The following is a 10,777-nucleotide window of genomic DNA, read 5'->3' as shown; positions in this document are numbered from 1 at the left end:
GCTTACAGCAAAGCTACCAGAGGATGGGCCTTTGGGAGGCAGTTAAGATACAAATGGGTCTGCCTCTCAAGGCTAAAGCACTCTCAGGAGACTGGCCCCACACCTCACCTGGCCTGGGCAGCAGGAGTAGAGTGCGCACTGCTGTAGTGGGCAGGCACCGGTGAGCTGCTTGAGGCCATGAGAGCAGGAGAGCTGGCCTTGCCTCTTGTCAGCTGCAGGACTGAGTGAGCTGACCTGGCCTGTGCTGGAGATCTGGCCTTGGTGGTGTGCATTGGGGAGAGCCGGCAGGCTGACCAACTCAGCCACTTCTCAGGTCCAGATCCAGGACTTTGGGTTGGCCCACCCCGACATCTACTCCATCGATGATCTGCTGGAGCATGTGAAGGGGGTGGTTCTGCAGATCCAATGCTGAGGACCTCCATGACACAGGACAACAACAGGACATCCAGGAGGAGTCCCAGTGAGGATCCAGTATTGAGAGTGTAGCCGAAGCCAGAGGCCTCGAACCAGCCCAATTGCAATGAACACTTGTAAGTAAAGATGCATGGACAAACGAATATACTGTGGGACAAACTATCACACACTATAGCTTCTATGAGAAGATGTTTTTATTTTTTGTTTTTGTTTTTTATTTTCTTTTGGGTGGGAGGTTGCAAGGGGGAAGGGTGGAAACGAAAGGATGGGGAGATGAGTGTGGTTGAGGTACGTGATATGAAATTCACAAAAAGATTATAAAAAGTTTTTTTTTTTCTTTGACACAAGGTTTCTCTGTGTAGACTTGACTGTCCTGAACTCCTTTTGTAGACCAGGCTGGCCTGGAACTCACAGTGATCTGCCTGCCTCTGCCTCCCAGAGTGCTGGTATTAAAGGTGTGCACCACTGTGCCTGGCCCCATAAAAAGTTTTTAAAAGTGAAGTAAAACAGCAGGGGATTTTAAGGTGAGATGTTTACAAATATGTAAAATGACAGAATGCTCTAAGGGGAAGAAAAACTTTATTCTTCAATAAAGATAGGAAGTAAACAATTCAAAATCACTTCAGGAAGTCCCCGAAACTGACCTCTCCCCTACCCCGACCAAAAGTATATAGAAAGTAGACTGCTGAGAGTCAACTCTCAGAAATGCCAAGCTCCAAAGAAGTATCTCAGATAAGCCCCGGAAGCATCACAGACCACACAAGCAGCCTGGAAGAAGCAGAGGCCCAGTGAACAGCATAGATGCAACAAAGACCAGATGAGCTGCCTTAAAGAGGCTTACACCTACTAGTTACCTAGAAAGGACTCTGAAAGCTTTGAGCTCCCTGCAGCATGTGCAGTCTGCTCCAGCTTTGGTGAGCTGTGATCCATGTTGGGGTGAGCTTTTATGACGCAGCTGTCTTTGAGTCATTTCTGCTCCAACGGCAGTAGCCTCTCACCCACATTCCTGTAAACATCCCTAATAAAACTCATTGGTACACACACACACACACACACACACACACACACACACACACACACACACACACACACACCACAGACAGCAGCACTGTTTTGAGCTGATCTGTAGTTCCTGAAAGGATTAATGGAGAGTGGAAGACCTTCCCCACGTGTGGAAAGAATCTTCTGGGGTGGCTCAGACATAATGTGATCTGAGGGAAAAGCAGGCTCATATATCGCCCTTGTTTTGGGTAAAAAAATTTTTTGTGTATGATTTGTTTTGTTTTTTTGAGACAGGGTTTCTCTGTGTAATAGTACTGGCTGGCCTGGACTCACTTTATAGGCCAGGTTGCCTTGAACTCACAGTGGTCTACCTGCCTCTGCCTCCCAGAGTGCTGGGATTAAAGGTGTGTGCCAACTCGCTTGGCCCCATATGGCGCCTGTTAACCACCTCCCAATGCCCCTACCTCCCCCACCTCCCCCACCCCCGCTGAAGCATGGTAGCTCATGCCTGTAATCTCAGCCCTTGAGCTGAAGCAGGAGGATTTCTAGTTCAAAGCTAGCCTAGCTGTACACTGAGATCCTGGCCCCCAAACCAACCACCATGAACAGGACGGCAGCAGCTGTTACTGTCCTCCACCAGAAGCCGTAAAAAACCTGGCAGATGCACAGTGGTTCTCAACCTGTGGGTTGCAACTCCTTGGGGTGAGGCGGGAGGAGGGTCAAACCACCCTTTCACAGGGGTCACCCAAGACCACTGGAAAACACAAATATTTACATTGCAATTCGTAACAGTAGCAAAATTACAGTTATGAAATAGCAATGAAAATAATCTTAAGTGGCGGTCACCACACCATGGAGAACTGTATTCGAGGGTCACAGCATTAGGAAGTTTGAGGTCCGTCGTGTTTGAAGACTGGCCAATGGCATGTGGAAGGAAAACACCATCAAAGGACTGGTTAGCCTCACCCCCCCATACGCCTGTAGTATTGAGACAGCGTGGTTTTGGTGCTACAAACATCGGCGACAGATGTGATGTCCAGGAGGGGAAAATGTTTGGCATGGGAATGGTGACAATAAGACCAGAGAGAAAAGTCCAGGAAGAGTCCATGGACGTTCACTGTTCTGTAAAGATGGTGAAGGCATAAGTCTTGTTACGTTACTTTGCTTTTTTTTTTTTTTTTTTTTTTTTGGTTCTTCAAATTTATCATATTTTGAAAACCACACATAAGCCTCCCCCCTTACTCCTCATGTATATTGAAGCATACGACTGCATATGTGTTTCTTCTGCGCTCAAGCCTCACAAAGCAAAGCCACACAGGCTTCTCGTATGTGATTCTCACTCTTCGGGAGCCACCACCGACGTGGGTGATATTGAACCTGATTTTGACACAACACAGCAGATGGCAGCATAGCACCAACGCCCTCTAACAAAGTGCCATGTGGAAACCTTCACAGAGCAAACTTCTTTCAGCTGAGGAGTTGTGGTTTTCTGCGGTTAACACAGAAAATAGAAAATGAGAGAGAATTGGAACCCTTTCTGGGGCTTTGGAGGTCATGTCCTAAACTGGTAAGCTCGTTTTTACAAGCACTTCATTAATGAAGCACACGTTAATTCTTTTCTGCTTAAAAAAAAAAAACTTTTTAAAGCTAACACAAAGTAATGTAGCTTCATTATAGCATTTTAATACAAGTATGTTGTTTTTGAAAAGGTATTTTGAGTTTATGTATGTGTTGGCCTCATACACACGCGCCTTATACACATATGTGTACCATGTGCCTGCCTGCTACCAGAGGAGAGCACCAGATCCCTGGGGGCTGGGATGCTCTTGAGCTGCCATGTGAACACTGGGACCTGACCCAGGGTCCTCTGGAAGAGCTGCAAATGCCCCTAACTCTTCAGCCCCCATGAGCCTACTGCCCTGCACAAACCGGTTTTTTTTTTTTAAAAATTGCATTTGTTTTGGAAGTAGTGCATGTGCCACAGAGCACGTACGGGAGTCAGATAGGAGTCAAGTCTCACTTCTACCCTCTGCAACTTAGGGCTTGAGCTTGGGGGGGGGGGTTGCAACTTAATTGTTAAGTGGACCCCTCATTCTCATGATAGTTGAGTGTCTGAACTAGTTGTTGAAGTTTGGCTCCCATAAATGAATGTCCTCATATGAAATTTCTTAAGATCCTGATATTTTGCTAGACTTTTTTTTTTCTTTTTCTTTTTCTTTTTTTAAGGCAGAGTCTTATTTGTGCAACTCTGGCTGCCCTGGAACTCACTGTGTAGATTCTAACTCACAGAGATCCACCTGCCTCTGCTTCCTCAGTGCTGGGATTAAAGGAGCATGCCACCATACCTCTTGATTTTTAAAATTGTCATCCTTAAGCAAATTCCCTGCTACAAAGCCCCAGAGCATTGTTTTGAGACATCAAAGAAAGAACCAGAGAACTCCTTGGGGGAATTTGGTTGCCTTTGATTATTTATGTTATCCTCGGGGGGGTGGCTGTACTGGGTTCACACTGGCCTGCAGGCAGCCGCAGTGTTTACTCATATCCAGAGCAGAGAGAAACAGGGCCTGGTGCTCAAGGATGAGTTAACTAACTTGTAATGGGTGAGTGTCCAGTCTCCAACAGATGTTAGCATCTTTCTCTGGTTCACTGTCTCCAAAGGACAGAAAAGGCAGGGACTCTCCTCCCATAGCTGCACCTAGTTGGTTTTAAAAACAAAACAAAACAAAACAAAACAAAAAAGCCATCTATTAAATTTACTTTATTTATTGATTGATTGATTGATAGTGTTTATATCAGGGTATATGTGTGAATGTGAGCACATATGTACCACACAGCAAGTGTGTGGGGGCCAGAGGACTACTTAGGGAGTTGGTTCTCTCCATCCATCATTTGGGTTCCAGTAATAGAACTCATATACTTAGTTTTGGCCACAAGCACCTTGGCCTGCTGACCCATCTTGACAGCCCCTGGTTTCTTTTTCTTTCTTTCTTTCCTTCTTTCTTTCCTCCCTCCCTCCCTTCTCTCTCTCCCTCCCTCCCTCTCTCTCTCTCTCTCTCTCTCTCTCTCTCTCTCTGAAGCAGAGCTTTACGTAGTCCCGGCTGGCTGGTTTCCAACTCTCCATGTAGAACTTCAGATCCCCTGTGCCATGGGAGTGCTGAGATTATAAACGTGTTCCTCTAGGCAGGAGCTACACTCACTTCACACCACCCTGCAGAATGCCAGCCAAGGACAAGTTGCTATGGCTGCCGCAGACACTGACACTGACGCTGCAGTATTTCCCACTCAGCAAATGACTGCGATTTTTCCAGAGTATTTTTCTCTGTGTCTCCCTACTCCCTCTCCCGCCCACCCCACTCCCCATATTACTTTCAATTGGCTGCTTTCTTTGCATGACTAAGACCCAGAAGCCAGAATGCAGCTCTGATTAAACAGACTGCCTGCTCCTCAGCAAATTTTGCTGTGTGGTACCTGTTGTTTTAAATAAAAGTCCGAGCCATTTGCTTCTTACTAATGAAGAACCAGGAGCCAGATATTGGGGTGAAAATCTGCTAGCTCAGAGAGTCAGAGAACGCATCCAGCTGGCCTTCCTACTCAGCAGACATCCCTGAGGAAAAAGTTGCTTCTACTCTGCTTGAGTCCCAGAAGGAAAAGGCCCTCCTCCTCCCCCTCGTCCCAGCTGTCTTAAATACCCACCTCACATGTCCCTCCTTTCTGTTTCATCTTTGTCAGCTGGTTTCTTGCTCCACCTCTTGATTTAGGATTAACTTTATCTAATCCTGTGTACAGAAAGCTTTGGATTAAAGGTGTGTGCTGGGGTTGAGAGCCACACAAGAAACAGGTTTTTATCATTTACAATCTCAATGGGATCAAATATCGTGCCACAGGTACTGGAAGAGTTAACTGGCTCCTGCGAGTGTCCGTTTCTTTCCCTACAAAATGAGACAACAGTAGAACTTGGCATTAGATTTTGAAGGGATGAATATTAGGGAGGATTGCTGGGTCCCGGCTCCCTCACCCCCCTACCTGCCCCCCCCCCTACAATTTTCAGGAATGTTAACATACAGTCCCCAGTTGGTCTTTCTCAGTTTGACCACAGTATGCCTGCCTCACACTGCCCAGGTTAGACCCCGAGCCTCCTCTCCTGTGTCTCCTCTCCCTGCCCCCCCCCCCAAATGCAGCTCTCTCTCCTCTTCTGCTCACTGTTGGATGTCTACACTGTCTACAGTGACTTCCACAGAGATTCGTGACAGATCTTGCTTACTCCTTCTCACTGGCAATGACACATTTCTCGGCCAACCACCTTTCCTAGTGTTCCCTGGGAAGGGCTTGGAGAACTCAGAGACCCCAGGGTTCACAAGACGATGCACCAGATGGCTCCCCTTCCCTCCCTCCCCCACCCCACCCCCATCTTAGAAACATTTGAAAAACTGGCCACTTCACAACGGCACTTGGAAGCACTGACTAGAACAGGTTTCAGTCTATCAGAGAGACTCATGGCAGTTCAACTTGACATTTTATTTTGCACTTCATGAAGGCGACATGCATACTCTTGATAGCTTCGCTAAACTTTTGAAGGCATGAGATACAGCCCAGCAACAATTATCTAACTTTATTTCTGAAGATATCACTGGATTGGAAAAAGGAATTTGATCATAGTAATCTTGAACACAGACTAAAACAAAACTGTTCAATGGACAGTTGAGATGGTTCAGGGGGGTCCAGGCAGTCCTTGTGGCCAAGCCTGATGTCCTGAGTTCCATATCACACACACACACACACACACACACACACGTGATTAAAAATGCAAACAATCAGATAGTTAAGCCAGTAAGCCAGGCTTGGTGGTCCATGCCTATAATCCTAGCATTTGGGAGTCTGAGGCAGGAAGACTGCTGTGACTCCAGTGCCAGCTTGGGCTATACGGAGAGTGCCAGGCAAACCCAAATAGTAATATAAAAACCTAGCGATAGCTTCAGGATTTTCTGCTTTACAGAGATGGTTGATGCAATGAAAGTTTGGAAGGGTTCTTGCTTATGATGGAAAAAAAATCTATTCAGGATTTGAACAAGGTGTTTGGAGGATCAGAAGTACAATTTTCTACTTCCCTTTACAACCTGTGATGGTACAGTACTTTTGATGCTGACACGAGAAGGGAGAAAAAGTTCAAACGTCCTTTGATGAGAACAACCCTTCCTACATAGTATGAACTGAGGATTCCTTTTCCTGAGCATATACTATGGGCCAGGAATAAATGCCAGGCCATAGAAGAAGAAATCCCTTGCATATTTTGCTACTGTAGAGTTGTATTAAATAGGATCACAGAGCTCAATGGTGGCCTGAGGCTGGGGCTGGTGAGTAGACTGTACATTCTTTACTATTTTTAACCTCATGTATTACGTCAAGATGGGCTGAGGCTATAGGAAAAGAAAAGGAAGAGGAGCCTGACTTCTACAGAAGGTCCTTTAATGAGAGGCATGATGGCAGCATCTTTCTGCACAGGGGAGACTGTGTGCACAGGCTTTCTGTCGTCAGCCCTGTAGTGTGTGTGTCTCTGTGCAGGTGATGAGTGTGGGTACCCTCAGAATACGTTGGGTCTCCTGGAACTGGATTTACAGGAGATTGTAAGCTACCAGATGTGAGTGCTGGGAATGGAACTCGGGTCCTTTACAACAGCAGTAGGCACTCCTAACTGTGGAACCATCTCCTGAGCCCTCCCCTTTTGTTGGCAAATGACATAGTGTCCAGATATCAGTAGGTATAGCTCCAGGTAGTCTGAAAATTACTAGGTCTACCAGGCTGACCTTGAACTCATAGAGGTCCACCTGTCTCTGCTTCCTGAGTGCTGAGGATAAAAGGTGTGCCTTACCAAGCTTCAGTGCCATGTATTGTAGTCATGTATAAATTATGTCTTCATTTTCCACGTTATGGTTGCTCCAAAAGCAAATCACATATATTCTCTCTCTCTCTCTCTCTCTCTCTCTCTCTCTCTCTCTCTCTCTCTCTCTCTCTCTCTCTCTCTCCCCCCCCTCTCTCTCCTTCTCTCCTTCCTCTTTGCCTCTTTTCATTTTAGTCAGTGCTGGGCCTTTCAGTCCAGCTAGAACCTTCTGCAAGGTAGGCAATCTGTGAGTTTGAGGGCAGCCTGGTTGACAGCCAGGGCTACACAGAGAAACCCTGCTGTCTCGGAAAAACAAAAAGAAAACAAACAAAATAAAAGTGGGCAGTGGAGAAAATTACTTTTCAAAAAGACTCTCCCCAAATCATATGAACTTACAAATAAGGCCCAATGTAGTGTTTATTTTACTTTCTTAAGATTATTTTTAATCATGTGTCTCTGTGTGTGTAAGCACAGAGGGAATTAAAGAAAAGTTTAAAAATCTATAAAATAGCCATGCTTTACCAGAATGAAGCAGATTTCCCTTGGTGGGACTTACCAGCGCCCTGCTGCCTCTACCTTCCTCCCTTAGGCCAGAGGGAACAATTTGGATTGATAAAAGGGCTTTAAAAGTGGGCAGTGAGTGCTGGGCGTGGTGGCACACGCCTTTAATCCCAGCACTTGGAAGGCAGAGGCAGGCAGATCACTGTTCGGGGCCAGCCTGGTCTACAAAGCAATTCCAGGACAGTGAAAGCTACACAGAGAAACCCTGTCTCAAAACAAACAAACAAACAAACAAAACAAAACAAAAAAGTGGGCAATGAGAAAAAAATTTAAAAAGCTGGGCAGTGGTGGTGCACACCTTTAATCCCAGATCTCTGTCTAATGTTTGGCTGTGGGTCTCAGCATCTGTTTTAATCCACTGGATGGCCTCTCAGAGTGACTCTAGCTGAGAATCCTAGCAGCGGGGTATATGAAGACTGAAGTGGTCACACCTATGACCAGGAAGGACTCCTAATGGAGGAAGAAGGACACCAACCCACCCACAAAACTTTTGACCCAAAATTTACCTTGCCTACAAGATGCACAGGGATAAAGATGTACCAGAATTTGAGGAAACGGCCAACCAATGACTGGCCCAACTTGAGACCTACCTCATGGGAGAGACCCACCTCCTGTCACTATTAATGATACTCTGCTGTGCTTGCAGACATGAGCCAAGCTAGCTGTCTGCTGAGAGGCTCCACCTCTTTAGCTTAATAAAATGGCCTCTTAAGATCTCTTTGAGGGACTCTGACCCTGCCATACACTGCTCAGCTATAGAAGGTCTCTGGAACCTTTTTTTTTTTTTAAGATTTATTTATTTATTCAGAAGAGGGCATTATATCACATTGTAGATGGTTGTGAGCCACCATGTGGTTGCTGGGAATTGAACTCAGGACCTCTGGAAGAACAGTTAGTGCTCTTAACCACTGAGCCATCTCTCCAGCCCTGATGGTCTCTGGAATCTTAGTGGCACACTCCATGGTTCCTTCAGTCTTAAACTATTATACTTACAAAACCAGTACCGTGTGGATGATTCTGAAAAGTTCTGTTGCCAACTCAGTATGTAGTGTCATCCCCTTGAACCAAAGCTGCAAGTATTCTCGCTCCCTCCTACCCCTAGGGAATCCTTTCAGTAGCATTCTTAGTTAAGATTCTCTCCTTAGAAATGAATTTCAGTTTTCACAAGATAGAGCTTTCAATGAGTAGTTTTGCATTCAGGGTGCCTTGCCTATTGTCCCAGTGCCACAGGAGAGTCCCTTTACTGGTGATAACTTTTTGATGAATTAAAGCTGCCTTCTCAGACCAGCCTTGTCCTCGGCTTTATACTCTCTCCTTTTCCCCAGCAAACAGCACAGCTTTCAGCTTGTCTTTGCTCCATTTGTGCCCTCCTTCCCTGCAGACTTGGCTAAGAGCAGTGAGCAGTAACTGTTATACAGCCTGAATGTTGTCCTGTCTTGATATTTCTTCTGCCAGACCAAGTAGCCCATATCTATTGAGTTCAGCCTCAGTTAGCTTCTCAGGACACGGGCAGAATGAAGACACAATCTTCTCTAGGATACAACATGAACGGCCTCAATCTAGAGCTTTTGTTTACTTCTCCAAATGCTCAACAAAATGACCCTTTAAGCTCCAAACTCTTCTACATTCCTTCTGTAAACTAGTTTCAAAGGCCCAAGGAGCACATGGTCAAGATTAATTATATCAGTTGCCCAACTCATGGCCTCATTCAAAAAGTATTAGCTACTTTTCTCATCACTGTGGCAAAATTCCTGACAAAACCAGGTTTAGAAATGAAGGGTTTGTTTCGGCGTACACTTTGAGGATGCAGTATGTTGTGAGGCAGTTGGCCATTGCATACATAGGAGAGAGAGAGAGAGAGAGAGAGAGAGAGAGAGAGAGAGAGAGAGAGAGAGAGAGAGAGAGAGAGAGAGAGACAGAGAGAGAGAGACAGAGAGACAGAGAGAGAGAGAGAGAGAGACAGAGAGAGAGAGAGAGAGAGAGAGAGAGAGGCGCAGAGAGAGACACAGAGAGACAGAGAGACAAAGAGAGACAGAAGCAGAGAGACAGAGAGATAGAGACAGAGAGAGACAGAGACAGAGGAAGGAGGAGAAGGAAGATGAGAGGGAGGGAGAGAGAAAGAAGGAGGAGGAGGAGGGAGAGAAGGGGGGTCAGGGGCTAATGTTGTATTCACTTCCTCCTTTTTAATAAGTCCCAGGTCCTAAGGAATGGTACTTAGTTGGGACATCCACTTCAGCTAACCCAATCTAGAACCACCATCACAGATGTGCCAGAGATTTGTATCCTAGGTAATTCTTGATCTATCTTGGGCCAGTTCATCCCCACACCTGATTCTAGGCAACTATCCCACTGTATCAGTACCTCCAACATCCTGGGGTCTCTTTGGTTTGTGAGATGGGGGTCTCGCTTTGTAGACCAGGCGTCTTCCAGGCAATCTTCCTAGCTCAGCTTCACAGGCATGTGCTAACGTACCAGTTTCCTCCCTGCTTCCTTCTTGCTTCCCCCCCCCTTCCCCCTGGTGGGAGGCAAGGTCTCATGTACCCAGGCTGACCTTGACCTCAATACTTAGCTGAGAATGAATTTGAACTGATTCATCTGCCAAGGTCTGAAGTGGCAGGTATCTACCACCACATCTGGATTTACTTTCTTCTTCTTCATCATGTATTTGTTATCACAGGTTCATATATTAGTACAGTGAAAGATATAATATTTCTTTTATTGTTTGTATATATTATCTCATCTTGTAGGAAATTTCCAAGTTAGGTTTTCATATCTAATCTTTGATCTAGTTGGTTTTTTTTTTTTTTTAATGTATGGTGTGAATCTGGGTTCTCTTGAACTTTAAAGCCATTTTATCAAGCATCAAGGTTTAATATGTGTTGGGGCATAGTTCTTTTCCCCAAAGTATACTATATTTTGCTTAAG

The 10,777-nt window shown here is 45.6% G+C and overlaps 1 long non-coding RNA gene across 1 annotated transcript in view; it reads left to right on the top strand.

The window, feature by feature from the left end:
• The window catches only part of LOC311604781, a 34,369-nt gene continuing 23,592 nt past the window's right edge, over nucleotides 1–10,777 (top strand). Inside the window, exon 1 of the long non-coding RNA XR_014781675.1 lies at nucleotides 1–530. This is a non-coding gene — a long non-coding RNA (uncharacterized lncRNA). The remainder of the gene's footprint in view (nucleotides 531–10,777) is intronic.

Source organism: Acomys minous, assembly GCF_964271855.1.
Source record: "Acomys minous genome assembly, chromosome: 9".
Taxonomy (NCBI): domain Eukaryota; kingdom Metazoa; phylum Chordata; class Mammalia; order Rodentia; family Muridae; genus Acomys; species Acomys minous.
Note: the sequence above shows the minus strand (reverse complement) of the source record. Positions and strands in the feature narration are given on the sequence as shown.